At 39.4% G+C, this 20844-nt stretch overlaps 2 non-coding genes across 2 annotated transcripts; both read left to right on the top strand.

Annotated features, from left to right (window-relative positions):
- The first annotated feature begins 3989 nt into the window (after positions 1-3989).
- LOC112763012 (small nucleolar RNA R71) lies at positions 3990-4097 on the top strand. The gene has a single exon (XR_003182802.1). It is a non-coding gene; the product is annotated as a small nucleolar RNA R71 (small nucleolar RNA).
- An 11887-nt stretch (positions 4098-15984) lies between these two features.
- Positions 15985-16092, top strand: LOC112765157 (small nucleolar RNA R71). Its single transcript, XR_003183541.1, has one exon. It is a non-coding gene; the product is annotated as a small nucleolar RNA R71 (small nucleolar RNA).
- The last annotated feature ends 4752 nt before the right edge of the window (positions 16093-20844 follow it).

A 20844-nucleotide genomic window follows, 5' to 3' on the forward strand; every position in this document is an offset into this window, starting at 1 on the left:
ATTCATGAACCACAAATTCAAGATACATATGCACTGTTTAAGCATACATTCAGAGAACAAGAATATTGCCACCACATCAAAATAATTAAACTGTTATAAAATTCAAAATTCATGCAATTCTTTCTTTTATCAATTAGGCACGTTTTTTATTGAAGAAAGGTGATGGATTCATAGGACATTCATAACTTTAAGGCATAGACACTAAGACACTAATGATCACAAGACACAAACATGGATAAACATAAGCATAAAATTCGAAAAACAGAAGAACAAATAACAAGGAAATCAAAGAACGGGTCCACCTTAGTGATGGTGGCTCTTTTTTTGCTCTTGAAGATCCTATGGAGTGCTTGAGCTCCTCAATATCTCTTCCTTGTCTTTGTTGCTCCTCCCTCATGATTCTTTGATCTTCTCTAATCTCATGAAGGATGATGGAGTGTTCTTGGTGCTCCACCCTTAGTTGTCCCATGTTGGAACTCAACTCTCCTAGGGAGGTGTGTAGTTGCTCCCAATAGTTTTGTGGAGGGAAATTCATCCCTTGAGGAATTTCAGGGATCTCATGATGAGTGGGATCTCTTGTGTACTCCATCCTTTTCTTGGTGATGGGTTTGTCCTCATCAATAGGGGTGTCACCCTCTATGTCAACTCCAACTGAATAACAGAGGTGACAAATGAGATGAGGGAAGGCTAACCTTGCCAAGGTGGAGGTCTTGTCTGCCACCTTATAGAGTTCTTGGGCTATAACCTCATGAACCTCTATTTCTTCTCCAATCATGATGCTATGGATCATGATAGCCCGGTCTATGGTAACTTCGGACCGGTTGCTAGTGGGGATGATTGAGCGTTGTATGAACTCTAACCATCCTCTAGCCACGGGCTTGAGGTCATGCCTTCTCAATTGGACCGGCTTTCCTCTTGAATCTTGCTTCCATTGTGCGCCCTCTTCACATATGACTGTGAGGACTTGGTCCAACCTTTGATCAAAGTTGACCCTTCTAGTGTAAGGATGTTCATCTCCTTGCATCATAGGCAAGTTGAACGCCACCCTCACACTCTCCGGACTAAAATCCAAGTATTTCCCCCAAACCATAGTAAGATAATTCTTTGGATTCGGGTTCACACTTTGGTCATGGTTCTTGGTGATCCATGCATTGGCATAGAACTCTTGAACCATCAAGATTCCGACTTGTTGAATGGGGTTGGTAAGAACTTCCCAACCTCTTCTTCGGATCTCATGTCGGATCTCCGGATATTCACCCTTTTTGAGTAAAAAGGGGACCTCGGGGATCACCTTCTTCAAGGCCGCAACTTCATAGAAGTGGACTTGATGCACCCTTGAGAGGAATCTATCCATCTCCCATGACTCGGAGGTGGAAGCCTTTGCCTTCCCTTTCCTCTTTCTAGAGGTTTCTCCGGCCTTGGATGCCATAATGGTTATGGAAAAACGAAAAAGCAACGCTTTTACCACACCAAACTTAAAATGTTTGCTCGTCCTCGAGCAAAAGAAGAAAGAAGAGAGTAGAAGAAGAAGAAATGAGGAAGAGGGAGATGGTGGTGAATTCGGCCAAAGAGGGGGAGAAGTGGTGTTTAGGTTGTGTGAAAATGAAGGGTTGAAGAAGGGTATATATAGGAGAGAGGGGGGTAAAGGTTCGGCCATTATGGGTGGGTTTTGGGAGGGAAAGTGGTTTGAATTTGAAGGGTGAGGTTGGTGGGGATTTATGAAGGATGGATGTGAGTGGTGAAGAGAAGGGTAGGATTTGATAGGTGAGGGGTTTTTGGGGAAGAGGTGTTGAGGTGATTGGTGAATGGGGGAAGAAGAGAGAGAGTGATGGTAGGGTCCTGTGGGGTCCACAGATCCTGTAGTGTCAAGGAAAAGGCATCCTTGCACCAAATGGCATCAAAATCCACGTTTTGAGCCATTTCTGGCGTTAAACGCCGGGCTGGTGCCCATTCCTGGCGTTTAACGCCAGGTTCTTGCCCTTTACTGGCGTTTAACGCCAGTCTGGTGCCCCTTTCTGGCGTTAAACGCCCAGATGGGTGCCAGACTGGGCGTTAAACGCCCAACTGCTAGGCTGACTGGCGTTTAAACGCCAGCACCATCTTCCTCCAGGGTGTGCTGTTTTTCTTCCTGTTTTTCATTCTGTTTTTGCTTTTTTCATTGTTTTTGTGACTTCTTATGATCATCAACCTACAAAAAAGATAAAATAACAAAGGAGAATAATTAATTATAAAACATTGGGTTGCCTCCCAACAAGCGCTTCTTTAATGTCATTAGCTTGACAGAGGACTCTCATGGAGCCTCAGAAGTGCTCAGAACCGTGTTGGACCCTCCCAACACCAAACTTAGAGTTTGAATGTGGGGGTTCAATACCAAACTTAGAGTTTGGTTGTGGCCTCCCAACACCAAACTTAGAGTTTGACTGTGGGGGCTCAGTTTGGCTCTGTTTTGAGAGAAGCTCTTCATGCTTCCTCTCCATGATGACAGAGGGATATCCTTGAGCTTTAAACACCAAGGATTCTTCATTCACTTGAATGATCAACTCTCCTCTATCAACATCAATCACAGCCTTTGCTGTGGCTAGGAAGGGTCTGCCAAGGATGATGGATTCATCCATGCTCTTCCCAGTCTCTAGGACTATGAAATCAGTAGGGATGTAATGGTCTTCAACTTTAACCAGAACATCCTCTACAAGTCCATAGGCTTGTTTTCTTGAGTTGTCTGCCATCTCTAGTGAGATTTTTGCAGCTTGCACCTCAAAGATCCCTAATTTCTCCATTACAGAGAGGGGCATGAGGTTCACACTTGACCCTAAGTCACACAGGGCCTTCTTGAAGGTCATGGTGCCTATGGTGCAAGGTATAGAAAACTTCCCAGGATCCTGCCTCTTTTGAGGCAATTGCTGCCTAGACAAGTTATCCAGTTCTTTGGTGAGCAGAGGGGGTTCATCCTCCCAAGTCTCATTTCCAAATAGCTTGTCATTTAGCTTCATGATTGCTCCAAGATATTTAGCAACTTGCTCCTCAGTGACATACTCATCCTCTTCAGAGGAGGGATACTCATCAGAGCTCATGAATGGCAGTAGTAAGTCTAAAGGAATCTCTATGGTCTCAGTTTGAGCCTCAGATTCCCAAGGTTCCTCATTGGGGAACTCAATGGAGGTCAGTGGACGTCCATTGAGGTCTTCCTCAGTGGCGTTCACTGCCTCTTCTTCCTCCCAGAATTCGGCCATATTGATGGCCTTGCACTCTCCTTTTGGATTTTCTTCAGTATTGCTTGGGAGAGTGCTTGGAGTAAGTTCAGTGATTTTCTTGCTCAGCTGACCCACTTGTCCTTCCAAATTCCTAATGGAAGATCTAGTTTCAGTCATGAAACTTTGAGTGGTCTTAATTAGATCAGAGACCATAGTTGCTAAGTCAGAGGTATTCTGCTTAGAACTCTCTGTCTGTTGCTGAGAAGATGATGGGAAAGGCTTGCTATTGCTAAACCTGTTTCTCCCACCATTAGTGTTATTGAAACCTTGTTGAGGTCTCTGTTGATCCTTCCATGAAAGATTTGGATGATTCCTCCATGAAGGGTTGTAGGTGTTTCCATAGGGTTCTCCCATGTAATTCACCTCTTCTATTGAAGGGTTCTCAGGATCATAAGCTTCTTCCTCAGATGAAGCTTCCTTAGTACTGCTTGGTGCATTTTGCATTCCAGACAGACTTTGAGAAATCATATTGACTTGTTGAGTCAATATTTTATTCTGAGCCAAAATGGCATTCAGAGTGTCAATCTCAAGAACTCCTTTCTTCTGACTAGTCCCATTGTTCACAGGATTTCTTTCAGAAGTGTACATGAATTGGTTATTTGCAACCATTTCAATCAGTTCTTGAGCTTCAGTAGGCGTCTTCTTCAGATGAAGAGATCCTCCAGAAGAGCTATCCAAAGACATTTTGGACAGTTCAGAGAGACCATCATAGAAAATACCTATGATGCTCCATTCAGAAAGCATATCAGTGGGGCACTTTCTGATCAATTGTTTGTATCTTTCCCAAGCTTCATAGAGGGATTCTCCTTCCTTCTGTCTGAAGGTTTGGACTTCCACTCTAAGCTTACTCAATTTTTGAGGTGGGAAGAACTTTGCCAAGAAGGCATTGACTAGCTTTTCCCAAGAGTCCAGGCTTTCTTTAGGTTGAGAATCCAACCATGTTCTAGCTCTGTCTCTTACAGCAAAAGGGAATGGCATCAGTCTGTAGACCTCAGGGTCAACCCCATTAGTCTTGACTGTGTCACAGATTTGCAAGAACTCAGCTAAAAACTGATGAGGATCTTCCATTGGAAGTCCATGGAACTTGCAATTCTGTTGCATTAGAGAAACTAATTGAGGCTTAAGCTCAACGTTGTTTGCTCCAATGGCAGGGATAGAGATGCTTCTCCCATAGAAGTCGGGAGTAGGTGCAGTAAAGTCACCCAGCACCTTCCTTGCATTGTTGGCATTGTTGTTGTTTTCGGCTGCCATGTGTTCTTCTTCCTTGAAGAATTCGGTCAGGTGCTCTAAAGAGAGTTGTGCTTTGGCTTCTCTTAGCTTTCTCTTCAAGGTCCTTTCAGGTTTAGGATCAGCCTCAACAAGAATGCCTTTGTCCTTGCTCCTGCTCATAAGATAGAGAAGAGAACAAGAAAATGTGGAATCCTCTATGTCACAGTATAGAGATTCCTTTAGGTGTCAGAGGAAAAGAAGAGTAGAAGACAGGAGTGGGAAAATTCGAACTTGTCAGAGAGAATGGAGTTCGAATTTTGCATTAAGGGATAGTGTTAGTCCATAAATAGAAGGATGTGAGAAGGAGGGAAGTGATTTTCGAAACTTAAGTGGGAAATTTGAAAACATTTTTGAAAAACATCACTTAATTTTTGAAAATGAAATTGGAAAAGAAATCAAGTGATTTTTGAAAAAGATTTTGAAATTAGAAATCAAAAAGATTTGATTGAAAGCTTATTTTGAAAAAAAAGATATGATTAAAAAGATATGATTTGAAAACAACTTTAAAAGATATGATTTGAAAACATTTTAAAAAAGATGATTTGATTTAAAAATTAAAAACTTGACTAACAAGAAAAGATATGATTCAATCATTAAACCTTTCTCAACAGAAAAGGCAACATACTTGAAATGATGAATCAAATCATTAATTGATAGTAAGTATCTTTGAAAAAGGAAAGGAGTTAATTTTGAAAAAGATTTGATTGAAAAATGATTTGAAAAAGATTTGATTTTGAAAAGATTTTGAAAACTTAGAAAAAATCTGATTTGAAAACAAAATCTTCCTCCCTTAGCCATCCTGGCGTTAAACGCCCAGAATGGTATACATTCTGGCGTTTAACGCCCAAAATGCTACCCTTTTGGGCGTTAAACGCCCAACCAAGTACCCTGGCTGGCGTTTAAACGCCAGTCTGTCCTTCTTCACTGGGCGTTTTGAACGCCCAGCTTTTTCTGTGCAATTCCTCTGCTGTATGTTCTGAATCTTCAATTCTCTGTATTGTTGACTTGAAAAGACACAAATTAAAAATATTTTTGGATTTTTAATAATAAAGACAAACCAAAATGCAACAAGAATCAAATAACAATGCATGCAAGACACCAAACTTAGCAGTTTGTAAACTACTGACACTAACAAAATGAAAATGCATATGAGACACTCAAAACAATCAAGTCAAATTGAATTCAAAGATCAGAGTAAGTAAATCATCAAGAACATCTTGAAGATCACTTAGACACATGAATGCATGCAATTGACACCAAACTTATGATGAGACTCTAGACTCAAACAAGAAATATTTTTGGATTTTATGATTTTGTAATTTTTTTTGTGTTTTTCGAAAATTAAATGGGAAAAAGAAATCAAAATTCTTGATGAGAATTCCAGGAATCAGTGCAATGCTAGTCTAAGACTCCGGTCCAGGAATTAGACATGGCTTCACAGCCAGCCAAGCTTTCATAGAAAGCTTCGGTCCAAAACACTAGACATGGCCAGAGGCCAGCCAAGCCTTAGCAAATCACTGCTCCAAAAGCAAGATTGACACGAAATCAACAAGCTCTTGTGGTGATGAGTTGAAACCTCGGTCCAATGAAATTAGACATGGCTTCTCAGCCAGCCAGATTTCAACAAATCATCATGAAACTCTGGGATTCATCTTCAAGAATTTCGAAAAAAAATAAATACCTAATCTAAGCAACAAGATGAACCGTCAGTTGTCCAGCCTAAACAATCCCGGGCAATAACACCAAAAACTTGATGTTGTTGCCGGATCTTGGCACTGATGTTACCAAAGCTTGCTCAAAACTTGAACAATCCCCGGCAACGGCGCCAAAAACTTGGTGCGCGAAATTGTGAACAATACTTTTTCACAACTCTCATAATCCCCGGTAATGGCTCCAAAAACGTGGTAGCTCAATACCATGGCATTACACAACTTCGCACAACTAACCAGCAAGTGCACTGGGTCGTCCAAGTAATAAACCTTACGTGAGTAAGGGTCGATCCCACGGAGATTGTTAGTATTGAAGCAAGCTATGGTCATCTTGTAAATCTTAGTCAGGCAGACTCAATTGATAATGGTGATGAACGAAAATAACACAAAGGTAAAGATAGAGATACTTATGTAATTCATTGGTGGGAGCTTCAGATAAGCGCATGAAGATGCCTTCCCTTCCGTCTCTCTGCTTTCCTACTGCCTTCATCCAATCCTTCCTACTCCTTTCCATGGCAAGCTCGTGTAGGGTTTCACTGTTGTCAGCAGCTACCTCCCATCCTCGCAGTGAAAGCTAATGCACACACTCTGTCACAGTGCTGCCAATCACCGGTGTGGTTCCCTCCCCTACTGGAATAGAATCCAGTGATTCTTTTGCGTCTGTCACTAACGCCCAGTAAGTTACAGGTTTGAAGCACGTCACAATCATTCAGTCATTGAATCCTACTCAGAATACCACAGACAAGGTTAGACCTTCCGGATTCTCTTGAATGCTGCCATCAGTTCTTGCCTATACCACGAAGACTCTGACCTCACGGAATGGCTGGCTCGTTTGTCAGGCGAGCACTCGGTTGTCAGGCGATCAACCATGCATCGTGCAATCAGGAATCCAAGAGATATTCACTAAGCCTCAAATGCTTGTAGAACAAGAGTGGTTGTCAGTCACTTTGTTCATGGGTGAGAATGGTGATGGGCGTCAATCATCACCTTCATCAAGTTGAAGAACAAGTGATATCTTGGAACAAGAACAAGCGGAATTGAATGGAAGAACAATAGTAATTGCATTAATACTCGAGGTACAGCAGAGCTCCACACCTTAATCTATGGTGTGTAGAAACTCCACCGTTGAAAATACATAAGCATATGGTCTAGGCATGGCCGAATGGCCAGCCTCCCAATGATCTAAGAACTAAAATTGTTCAAAGATATAAAGATCAAAAGATCAAAAGATAATCCAAAGATTTCTAATACAATAGCAAAAGGTCCTACTTATAAGAAATTAGTAGCCTAAGGTGTACAGAAATGAGTAAATGACATAAAAATCCTCTTCCGGGCCCACGTGGTGTGTGCTTGGGCTGAGCAATGAAGCAAATTTCGTGTAGAGACTCTTCTTGGAGTTAAACGCCAGCTTTGGTGCCAGTTTGGGCGTTTAACTCCCATTTGGGTGCCAGTTCCAGCGTTTAACGCTGGGATTTCTTGAGGTGACTTTGAACGCCGGTTTGGGCCATCAAATCATGGGCAAAGTATGGACTATCATATATTTCTGGAAAGCCCAGGATGTCTACTTTCCAACGCCGTTGAGAGCGCGCCAATTGGGCTTCTGTAGCTCCAGAAAATCCGCTTCGAGTGCAGCGAGGTCAGAATCCAACAGCATCTGCAGTCCTTTTTGGTCTCTGAATCAGATTTTTGCTCAGGTCCCTCAATTTCAGCCAGAAAATACCTGAAATCACAGAAAAACACACAAACTCATAGTAAAGTCCAGAAAAGTGAATTTTTACTAAAAACTAATAAAAATATACTAAAAACTAACTAGATCATACCAAAAACATACTAAAAACAATGCCAAAAAGTATACAAATTATCCGCTCATCAAAATCCAAAAGGAGAGTGCAAGGCCATTGATTTAATCAAAGTGGCCGAATGCATAGGGGAGGAGGAGGACGAAAATCCTAGTGAGGAAGACCTCCTGGGATGTCCTTCAAGCAAGAAGGAGTTTCCTATTAAGGATCCAGAGGAATCTGAGGCTCATCTAGAGACCATAGAGATTCCATTAAATCTCCTTCTGCCATTCATGAGCTCTGAAGAATATTCATCCTCTGAAGAGGATGAAGATGTGAATGGAGAGCAAGTTGCTCAATACTTAGGAGCTATCATGAAGCTGAATGCCAAGCTGTTTGGTAATGAGATTTGGGAAAGTGAACCTCCCCTGCTCATTAGTGACTTAGACACTTGGATTCAGGAAACTCTACCTCAAAAGAAACAAGATCCTGGCAAGTTCTTAATACCTTGCACCATTGGCACCATGAGCTTTGAGAAAGCTCTATGTGATCTTGGGTCAGGGATAAACCTTATGCCACTCTCTGTAATGGAGAAGCTGGGGATCATTGAGGTACAACCTGCCTTGTTCTCATTACAATTGGCAGACAAGTCAATAAGACAAGCTTATGGAATAGTGGAGGACGTACTAGTGAAGGTTGAAGGCCTTTACATCCCTGCTGATTTCATAATCCTAGATACTAGGAAGAAAGATGATGAATGCATCATCCTAGGAAGACCTTTCCTAGCCACAGCAGAAGCTGTGATAGATGTCAACAGAGGAGAGTTAGTCCTTCAATTGAATGGGGAATACCTTGTGTTTCAAGCACATGGTCATCCCTCTGTGACAAAAGAGAGTAAGCATGAAGAGCTTCTCTCAGTTCAAGGTCAAGAAGAGCCCACACAGTCAAACTCTAAGTTTGGTGTTGTGAGGCCACAACCAAACTCTAAGTTTGGTGTTCAAATTCCATATCCAAACTCTAAGTTTGGTGTGGAGACTACACACTAAATTAACCTGATCATCTTGTGGCTCCATGAGAGCCACTGTCAAGCTATTGACATTAAAGAAGCGCTTGTTGGGAGGCAACCCAATTTTATTTATCTAATTTTATTTTATTTTATTTTGGTGTTATTTTTGTGTTGAATTAGGTACATGATCATGAGGAGTCACGAAAAAAATCAGAGAAATTAAAAACAGAGTCAAAAACAGAAGAAAAAAATTTTCACCCTGGAGGCAGCGCAGACTGGCGTTCAACGCCAGTAAGATGCATCTGGCTGGCGTTCAACGCCAGAACAGAGCATCTTTCTGGCGCTGAACGCCCAAAACAAGCAACAACCTGGCGTTTAACGCCAGGATGTGCACACAGAGGGCAATCTGGCGCTGAACGCCAGAAACAAGCTTGAAACTGGCGTTCAACGCCAGAAACAAGCATCACATGGGCGTTTAACGCCCAGAACATGCACCATTGGGCGTTTGAACGCCAGAATGATGCATGAAGGCAATCTACACGCCTATAGGGTGAAGGAATGGTATTTCTTTTCACCTCAGGATCTGTGGACCCCACAGGATCCCCACCTCAGGATCTGTGGACCCCACAGGATCCCCACCTACCTTTTCTTTTAATCCTAATCACACTCTCCTAATCCAAATCTCATTTTCAATGTCACACTTCCCAAAAACCTTCACCAATCACCTCAATTCCTCTTCCCAATTACCCCATGCACCATTCACATCAACCTCCTTTTCCCCATAAATCCCACCTACCTCCATTACATTCAAATTCAATTTCCCACCCTTTCCCACCCAAAATGGCCGAAACCTAACCCTCCCCCCTCCCTATAAATACCTCTCCTTTCTTCTTCATTTTCACATAACACAACCTCTTCTTTTCTCCTATAGCCGAACCCCCTTCTCTACTTCTCTACCAAAATTCTCTTCTTCTTCTTCTACTCTTCTTTTCTCTTTTGCTCGAGGACGAGAAAATTTTAAGTTTGGTGTGGTAAAAAGCCTAGGCTTTTTATTTTTCATTCACCATCAATGGCACCCAAGACCGGAGTTTCCTCAAGAAAAGGAAAAGGGAAGGCAAAAGCTTCCACTTCCGAGTCATGGGAAAAGGAGAGATTCATCTCCAAGAGCCACCAAGACCACTTCTATGATGTTGTGGCAAAGAAGAAGGTGATCCCCGAGGTCCCTTTCAAGCTCAAAAAGAATGAGTATCCGGAAATCCAACATGAAATCCAAAGAAGATGGTGGGAAGTCATAACCAACCCCATGCAACAAGTTGGAATATTGATGGTTCAAGAGTTCTATGCTAATGCATGGATCACTAGGAACCATGATCAAAGTATGAACCCGAATCCAAAGAACTATCTCACAATGGTTCGAGGGAAATACTTAGATTTCAGTTCGGAAAATGTGAGGTTGGCGTTTCATCTACCCATGATGCAAGGTGATGAACGCCCCTACACAAGAAGGGTCAACTTTAATCAAAGGTTGGACCAAGTCCTTGCGGACATTTGTGTGGAAGGCGCCCAATGGAGAGTAGACTCCAAAGGCAAACCAGTCCAACTAAGAAGACTGGACCTCAATCCTGTAGCTAGAGGATGGTTGGAGTTCATCCAAAGATCCATCATTCCTACAAGCAACCGATCTGAAGTTACTGTGGATCGGGCCATCATGATTCATAGCATCATGATTGGAGAGGAAGTAGAGGTTCATGAAGTCATCTCTAATGAACTCTACAAAATAGCTGACAAGCCTTCATACATGGCACGCCTAGCCTTCCCCCACCTCATATGCCATCTATGTTATTCAGCCGGAGTTATCATAGATGGAGATGTCTCCATTGAAGAAGACAAGCCCATCACCAAGAAAAGGATGGAGCAAACAAGAGAAGTTCCTCACGGCCCTCAAGAAGAACATGAGGAAGTTCATCATCAACAAATGCCTCAAGGAATGCACTTTCCTCCCAACAACTATTGGGAGCAACTTAGCACCTCTTTGGAAGACTTGAGCCATAATGTTGAACAATTAAGGGTGGAACACCATGAACACGCCCTCACTCTCCAAGAAATAAGAGAAGATCAAAGAGCAATGAGGGAGGAGCAACAAAGGCAAGGAAGGGACATAGAAGAGTTGAAGAACATCATTGGTCCTTCAAGAAGAAGACGCCACTAGAGGTGGATTCATTCCTTGTTCTTTATTTTCTTTCTGTTTTCGATTTTTAAGTATTGTGTTTATCCATGTTTTGTGTTTCTACTTCATGATCATTAGTGTGTAACCATGCCTTAAAGCTATGAATAAAATCCATTAGTCTTTCACCTCTCTTAAAAGAAAAATGTTTTAATTCAAAAGAACAAGAAGTACATAATTTTCGAAATTATTGGTGAATTTAATTTAATTATATTGATGTGGTGGCAATAATTTTTGTTTTCTGAATGAATGAATGAACAGTGCATATTTTTGATCTTGTTGTTTATGAGTGTTAAAATTGTTGGCTCTTGAAAGAATGATGAACAAAGAGAAATGTTATTGATGATCTGAAAAACATCATGAAATTGATTCTTGAAGCAAGAAAAAGCAGTGAAAAAAAAAAAGTGGCGAAAATTTTAAAGCAAGGATCCAAGGCTTTGAGCATTAATGGATAGGAGGTCCCAAGGAAATAAAATCCAGGCCTAAGCGGCTAAATCAAGCTGTCCCTAGCCATGTGCTTGTGTCATGAAGGTCCAAGTGAAAAGCTTGAGACTGAATGGTTAAAGTCGTGATCCAAAGCTAAAGAGTGTGCTTAAGAGCTCTGGACACCACTAACTGGGGATTTTAGCAAAGCTAAGTCACAATCTGAAAAGGTTCACCCAGTTATGTGTCTGTGGCATTTGTGTATCCGGTGGTAATACTGGAAGACAAAGTGCTTAGGGCCACAGCCAAGACTCATAAGTAGCTGTGTTCAAGAATCAACATGCCTAACTAGGAAAGTCAATAACACTATCTGAAATTCTAAGTTCCTAGAGAAGCCAATCACTCTGAACTACAAAGGAAAAAGTGAGATGCCAAAACTGTTCAGAAGCAAAAAGCTACAAGTCCCGCTCATCTAATTAAATTAATATTCATTGATATTTTGGACCTTATAGTATATTCTCTTCTTTTTATCCTATTTGATTTTCAGTTGCTTGGGGACAAGCAACAATTTAAGTTTGGTGTTATGATGAGCGGATAATTTATACGCTTTTTGGCATTGTTTTTATATAGTTTTTAGTAAGTTTAAGCTACTTTTAGGGATGTTTTTATTAGTTTTTATGCTAAATTCACATTTCTGGACTTTACTATGAGTTTGTGTGTTTTTCTGTGATTTCAGGTAAATTCTGACTGAAATTGAGGGATTTGAGCAAAACTCTAAAGAAGGCTGACAAAAGGACTGCTGATGCTGTTGGATTCTGACCTCCCTGCACTCGAAATGGATTTTCTGGAGCTACAGAACTCCAATTGGCGCGATCTCAACGGCGTTGGAAAGTAGACATCCAGGGCTTTCCAGCAATATATAATAGTCCATACTTTATTCGAAGAATAACGACGTAACTTGGCGTTAAATGCCAAGTTCATGCTGCTGTCTGGAGTTAAACGCCAGAAAAACGTCATTATCCGGAGTTGAACGCCCAAAACACGTCATAACCTGGAGTTTGACGCCAAGAAATGCCTTAGCTCGTGGAATGATCAAGCTCAGCCCAAGCATACACCAAGTGGGCCCCGGAAGTGGATTTATGCATCAATTACTTACTCATGTAAACCCTAGTAGCTAGTCTAGTATATATAGGACATTTATCTATTGTATTAGACATCTTTGGTCTCAGTTTTGTTTTATTCTTCATCCTAAGAGATCATTGATCACGTTAGGGAGGCTGGCCATTCGGCCATGCCTGAACCTCTTTTACTTATGTATTTTCAACGGTGGAGTTTCTGCACACCATATATTAAGGGTGTGGAGCTCTGCTGTACCTCAAGTATTAATGAAATTCTATTGTCTTTTATTCAAATCTCTCTTATTCTTATTCCAAGATATTCATTCGTACCCAAGAACATGATGAATGTGATGAGTCAGATTACCCTCATTATTATTCTCACTTATGAATGTACGTGATTGACAACCACTTCCGTTCTACATGCAACAGAGCTTGAATGTGTATCTCTTAGATTCCCCAACAGAATCTTCGTGGTATAAGCTAGATAGATGGCAGCATTTATGAGGATCCGGAAAGTCTCACCTTGTCTGTGGTATTCCGAGTAGGATCCTGGGAATCCGGAAAGTCTCACCTTGTCTGTGGTATTCCGAGTAGGATTCCGGTAATGAATGACTGTGACGTGCTTCAAACTTTAACCTGCTGGGCGTTAGTGACAGACGCAAAAGAGGGATTCTATTCCAGTAGGAGCGGGAACCAACCGGTGATTAGCCGTACTGTGACAGAGTGCGTGAGCATTAGTTTTCACTGCGAGGATGGGATGTAGCCATCAGCCATGGGTGATGCCTCCAGACTGGTTAGCTGTGCGAGTGACAGCCGCACAGGATATTTCCCCGAGAGGAAGAAAGTAGCCACAGTTGATGGTGAACCCCTATACAAAGCTTGCCATGGAAAGGAGTAAGAAGGATTGAGTAGAAGCAGTAGGAGAGCAGGCGTGCTTGGGCTCTACAGCATCTCCACCCGCTTATCTGAAATTCCTACCAATGAATCTGCATAAGTCTTCTATCCCTTTTATTTCTACCCTTTATTTCTATTTTCGAAAAACCCATAAACTATTTTAATCTGCCTGACTGAGATTTGCAAGGTGACCATAGCTTGCTTCATACCAACAATCTCTGTGGATTCGACCCTTACTCACGTAAGGTTTATTACTTGGACGACCCAGTACACTTGCTGGTTAGTTGAACGGAGTTGTGAGAATAAACAGTGCCCTAAGAGTAAATATATGCTAAAGCTCAAAAGATAGAAATCACAATTTCGTCCACCAACGGGACTGTAGCCATTGACAATGGTGATGCCCAACATACAACTTTCCATGGAAAGGAGTAAGAAGGATTGGATGAAGACAGTTGGAAAGCAGAGAGACGGAAGGGACAAAGTATCTCCATACGCTTATCTGAAATTCTCACCAATGAATTGCATAAGTATCTCTATCTTTATTTTATGTTTTATTCATCTTTTAATCATTAATCCTCCATTACCAATTGAATCCGCCTGACTGAGATTTATAAGATGACCATAGCTTGCTTTATACCAACAATCTCCGTGGGATCGACCCTTACTCACGTAAGGTTTATTACTTGGACGACCCAGTGCACTTTCTGGTTAGTTGTGCGAAGTTGTGATAAAGAGTTGAGATTGCAATTGAGCGTACCATGTTGATGGCGCCATTGATGATCACAATTTCGTGCACCAGTTGCAGAGGAAGATTCTTGAGCTTTAAACACAAGGTAGTCCACATTCAATTGAAGGACTAGCTTTTCTCTGTCAACATTAATCACAGCTCCTGCTGTGGCTAGGAAGGGTCTTCCAAGGATGATGCATTCATCCTTCTCCTTCCTAGTGTCTAAGATTATGAAATCAGCAGGGATGTAAAGGCCTTTAACCTTCACTAACACGTCCTCTACCAATCCATAAGCTTGTCTTACTGACTTGTCTGCCATTTCTAATGAGAAAGTAGCAGCTTGTACCTCAAAGATTCCCAGTTCTTCCATTACAGAGAGTGTTATAAGATTTATACCTGACCCTAGGTCACACAGAGCCTTCTCAAAGGTCATGGTGCCTATGGTACAGGGTATTAAGAATTTACCAAGATCTTGTTTCTTTTGAGGTAAAGTTTGCTGAACCCATGTATCTAGTTCACTAGTGAGCAAGGGAGGTGCATCTTCCCAAGTCTCATTACCAAACAACTTGGCATTCAGCTTCATGATAGCTCCTAAATATTGAGCAACTTGTTCTCCAGTTACATCTTCATCCTCTTCAGAGGAAGAATAGTTTTCAGAGCTCATTAATGGCAGAAGGAGGTTTAAAGAAATCTCTATGGTCTCTATATGAGCCTTAGATTCCTTTAGGTCCTCAATAGAGAACTCCTTCTTGTTTGGGAGATGTCCCATGAAGTCTTCCTCATTGGGATTCACGTCCTCCCCTTCCTCTCTAGGTTCGGCCATTTTGATTATGTCAATGGCCTTGCACTCTCTTTTTGGATTCTCTTCAGTATTGCTTGGGAGAGTACTAGGAGGAGTTTTAGTGATTTTCTTACTCAGCTGGCCCACTTGTGCCTCCAAATTTCTGATGGATGACCTTGTTTCACTCATCAGACTTAAAGTGGCCTTAGACAGATCAGAGACTATGTTTGCTAAGCTAGAGAAGCTCTGCTCAGAATGCTCTATCTGTTGCTGAGAAGATGATGAAAAAGGCTTGTTATTGCTAAGCGTATTTCTTCCACCATTATTAAAGCCTTGTTGGGGCTTTTGTTGATCCTTCCAAGAGAAATTTGGATGATTTCTCCACGAAGAATTATAGGTATTTCCATAACGTTCACCCATGTAATTTACCTCTGCAATTGCAAGGTTCTCAGGATCATAAGCTTCTTCTTCAAAAGATGTCTCTTTAGTACTATTGGATGCATTTTGCCATCCATTCAGACTTTGAGAAATCATGTTGACTTGCTGAGTCAACATTTTGTTCTGAGCTAATATGGCATTCAGAGCATCAATTTCAAGAACTCCTTTCCTCTGAGGCGTCCCATTACTCACAGTATTCCTCTCAGAAGTGTATATGAATTGGTTATTTGCAACCATGTCAATGAGTTCTTGAGCTTCTGCAGGCGTTTTCTTTAGGTGAATGGATCCACCTGCAGAATGGTCCAGTGACATCTTAGAGAACTCAGATAGACCATAATAGAATATATCCAAAATGGTCCACTCTGAAAGCATGTCAGAAGGACACCTTTTGGTCATCTGCTTGTATCTTTCCCAAGCTTCATAGAGGGATTCACCATCTTTTTATTTGAAGGTTTGAACATCCACTCTAAGCTTGCTCAGCTTTTGAGGAGGAAAGAACTTAGCCAAGAAGGTCATGACCAGCTTATCCCAAGAGTCCAGGCTATCTTTAGGTTGTGAGTCCAACCATGTTTTAGCTCTGTCTCTTACAGCAAAAGGGAAAAGCATGAGCCTGTAGACTTTAGGATCTACTCCATTAGTCTTAACAGCCTCACAGATCCGCAAGAACTCAGTTAAAAACTGATAGGGATCTTCTGATGGAAGTCCATGAAACTTGTAGTTCTGTTGCATTAGAGCAACTAGTTGAGGTTTCAGCTCAAAATTGTTTGCTCTAATGGCAGGGAGTGAGATGCTTCTTCCATCAAACTTGGAAGTAGGTGTAGTATAATCACCAAGCATCCTCCTTGCGCCTCCACCATTGTTATTGGGTTCGGCCATATCTCTCTCTTTTTTGAGATTCTCTGTAAGGCTTTCTCTGGATTGTTGTGCTTTAGCTTCTCTAAGCTTCTTCTTCAGAGTCCTTTCAGGTTCAGGATCTTCTTCAACAAGAATATTCTTGTCCCTGCTCCTGTTCATATGAAAAAGAAGAGAACAGAAAAAAGAATAGGAATCCTCAATGCACAGTATAGAGATTCTTTTATGTTAGTAAGAGAAGAAAAGAATACAAGAAGGAAAAGAGGAGAATTCAAACTCAGAGAGGAAGAGGGGGTTCGAATTTTTAAGATGAAGAGAAGTGTTAGTGATTAAATAAATAAATAGAAGAAGATGAGAGAGGGAGAAATTCAAAAATAAATTTTGAAAAAGGGTTAGTGATTTTCGAAAATTAAGAGAAGAAATAAAATTAAAATTAAAATTTAAAATAATTAGTTAATTAAAAGAATTTTGAAAAAGAGAGAGGGTGATTTTCGAAAATTAGAAAGAGAAAAGTAGTTAGGTGGTTTTGAAAAAGATAAGAAACAAACAAAAAGTCAACTAGTTAGTTGAAAAAGATTTGAAAATCAATTTTGAAAATATAAGAAGTTAGAAAAGATTTTGAAATCAATTTTGAAAAAGATATGATTGAAAAATATATTTTAAAAAGATATGATTGAAAAAGATATTTTGGAAAAAAATTGATTTTTAAAATTAAAATTGATTACTTGACTAACAAGAAACTAAAAGATATGACTCTAGAATTTAAAGATTGAACCTTTCTTAACAAGAAAGTAACAAACATCAAATTTTTGAATCAATCACATTAATTGTTAGTAAAGTTTTTGAAATTTTGAAATAAAGATAAGAGAAAGATTTTGAAAATCAATTTTAAAAATTTTCGAAAAAATAGTAAGAAAGTTGAAAAAGATTTGATTTTTGAAAATGTTTTCGAAAAGATAGGCTTTTTAAAATTGAAAGTTTGACTTGACTTTTAAGAAATAGCTAAGTTTTAAATATTTTTGACTAAGTCAACTCAAATTTTCAAAATTTATGAGAAAAATAAGGGAAAGATATTTTTTGATTTTTGAATTTTTAATGATGAGGGAGAAAAACACAAATATGATCCAAAACATGAAAATTTTGGATCAAAACCAATGATGCATGCAAGAACACTATGAATGTCAAGATGAACACCAAGAACACTTTGAAGATCAAGATGAACATCAAGACTTATTTTTGAAAATATTTCAAGAAAAGAAAACATGCAAGACACCAAACTTAGAAATTTTCAATGCTTAGACACTATGAATGCAAGAATGCATATGAAAGACAACAAAAGACACAAAACTTGTCAAGAACAACTTGAAGATCATGAAGAACATATGCATGAATTTTCGAAAAATGCAAAAGTTTTTAAAACATGCAATTGACACCAAACTTAAAAATTGACACTGGACTCAAACAAGAAACACAAAATATTTTTGGTTTTTTTTATGATTTTATTGATTTTTTTGGATTTTTTGAAAAAACATTTTCGAAAATTAATTTTTTTGAAAAAATAAAACAAAGAAAAAAGTTTTTGAAAATTTTTTGAAAACTTTTTGGAAAATAAAATAAGAAGAAAATTACCTAATCTGAGCAACAAGATGAACCGTCAGTTGTTCAAACTCAAACAATCCCCGGCAACGGCGCCAAAAACTTGATAGGCAAAATAGTGATTTACTCTTTTCATAACTAGAACAATTCTTAGCAATGGCTCCAGAAACTTGGTGCTCACTACTATGGTTCACTCACATTCTTCACAACTTCGCACAACTAACCAGCAAGTGCACTGGGTCGTCCAAGTAATAAATCTTACGTGAGTAAGGGTTGATCCCACGGAGATTGTTGATATGAAGCAAGCTATGGTCATCTTGTAAATCTCAGTTAGGTAGATTCAAATGGTTATAATGGTATTCATAATTAAAAGATAAATAAAGCATAAAATAAGGATAGAGATACTTATGTAATTCATTGGTGAGAATTTCAGATAAGTGTATGGAGATGCTTTGTCCCTTCTGAATCTCTGCTTTCCTACTACCTTCCTTCAATCCTTCTTACTCCTTTCCATGTCAAGCTGTATGTAGGGCATCACCGTTGTCAATGGCTACTTCCCACCCTCTCAGTGAAAATAGTCCAAATGCTCTGTCACAGCACGGCTAATCATCTGTCGGTTCTCGATCATGTTGGAATAGAATCCATTGATTCTTTTGCGTCTGTCACTACGCCCAACAATTGCGAGTTTGAAGCTTGTCACAGTCATTCAATCCCTGAATCCTATTTGAAATACCACAGACAAGGTTTAGACTTTTCGAATTCTCAAGAATGGCCGCCAATAATTCTAGCTTATACTACGAAGATTCTGGTTAAGGAATCCAAGAGATATTCACTCTAGCTTTCGCTTGTAGAACGGAAGTGGTTGTCAAGCACGCGTTCATAGGGACGGATGATGATGAGTGTCACGGATCATCACATCCATTAGGTTGAAGTACGAGTAATATCTTAGAATAGGAATCAGCTTAAATTCAATAGAAAATAGTAGTAATTGCATTAAAACTCGAGGTACAGCAGAGCTCCACACCCTTAATCTATGGTGTGTAGAAACTCCACCGTTAAAAATACATAAGTGATGGTCCAGGCATGGCCAAATGTCCAGCCTCCAGAAATGGCATATGAATTCGAAAATAGGGAAAAGGATCCTTAGTACAATAGTAAAAAGTTCTATCTATACTAAACTAGTTACTAGGGTTTACAAAAATAAGTCTAAGTGCAGAAATCCACTTCCAGGGCCCACTTTGGTGTGTGCTTGGGCTGAGCTTGAGCTTTGCACGTGTAGAGGCTTCTCTTGGAGTTAAACGCCAAGTTGTAACGTGTTTTTGGCGTTTAACTCTGGTTTGTGACGTGTTTCTGGCGTTTTACTCCAGAATGCAGCATGGAACTGGCGTTTGCGTCATCTAATTCTGAACAAAGTATGGACCATTATATATTGCTGGAAAGCCCTAGATGTCTACTTTCCAAAGCCATTGAGAGCGCGCCATTTGAAATTTTGTAGCTCCAAAAAATCTATTTCAAGTGCAGGGAGGTCAGAATCTAACAGCATTAGCAGTCCTTTGTCAGCCTGAATTAGATTTTTGCTTAGGTCCCTCAATTTTAGCCAGAAAATACCTGAAATCACAGAAAAATATACAAACTCATAATAAAGTCCAGAAATATAAATTTTACATAAAAACTAATGAAAACATCCCTAAAAGTAGCTAAATCCTACTAGAAACTATTTAAAAACAATGCTAAAAAGCGTATAAATTATCCGCTCATCAGGAGTCCATAAACCCCCTTTTCTACCCAAAAAAAGCTACCAACTATATAGTACTCTCTCTCATCATTCAAAATCAAAAGTTCATCTCTAAATTTTGATATAGATATGCTATTTAAAAAAATTGTTTTTCGATAATTAATTTTATTTTCACGAACCCATTTCAAATTTTGAAAATAAAATAAATAATGATACAATATTATTATTATATTATTAGTTTATTTTATATGTTATAATTAAAATAGAGTTTTGATAATAATAATAATATTATTAGACTCTATATCGATATAAATAAATATTGGTATGTTTTTATGAACTTAGAGTTGCTAATGTTTTATCATATATTTTTATTTCTTATAATCATTATGTTACTAATGTCATATTAATAGCTTATATATATTTATCTCCATATATTATTACTTGTATTTTAATACATCTAGTTTTTGTAATTATCCGTTTAAAATATTTATAATTTGAATGGTTGATTTAACAGCCCTAATGCGTGACACCTAACCCACCCTTGACACATAATCATCATTTAACACTTATAATTGTTCTATCCTCATGCATGACTGAACCATTTGGAAAAGAAAAGAGAGAGAGACCGTGAGTGAGAGAAGAAAGAACCCTCTGGAACCGTGACCTTCAAGCTCTGATTTCATGAGCTTCATAATTTTAATAAAAAATCTAATCCGATTAAAGTGTTTGTTTCTCCTTTCTCTTTGCAATGACACCACTTTTCATGGGAGGAAAACAAAATTGAAGCTGCTAATCTTTCATGCAAGGTTCGGCCAAATGGAATTTGGTAGAGTAATCAATTTTCGATGTTTTTTTCTTTAATTTCTTATTCAAAAGCCTTTTCTGGAGTTTCAGTTGACGTAATTCTCGTACGGAGGTAGGGTTTGGTAATTTTATAATAATTAAATATATTTTAGATGGGTGGCATAATTTTTTGATTTGATGATTATTGATTGAAATTGAGTGAGTTTATGCTTAATTTTTGTTAAAATTTTGATGATTAA

Source organism: Arachis hypogaea, chromosome 2, assembly GCF_003086295.3.
Source record: "Arachis hypogaea cultivar Tifrunner chromosome 2, arahy.Tifrunner.gnm2.J5K5, whole genome shotgun sequence".
Classification (NCBI taxonomy): Eukaryota; Viridiplantae; Streptophyta; class Magnoliopsida; order Fabales; family Fabaceae; genus Arachis; species Arachis hypogaea.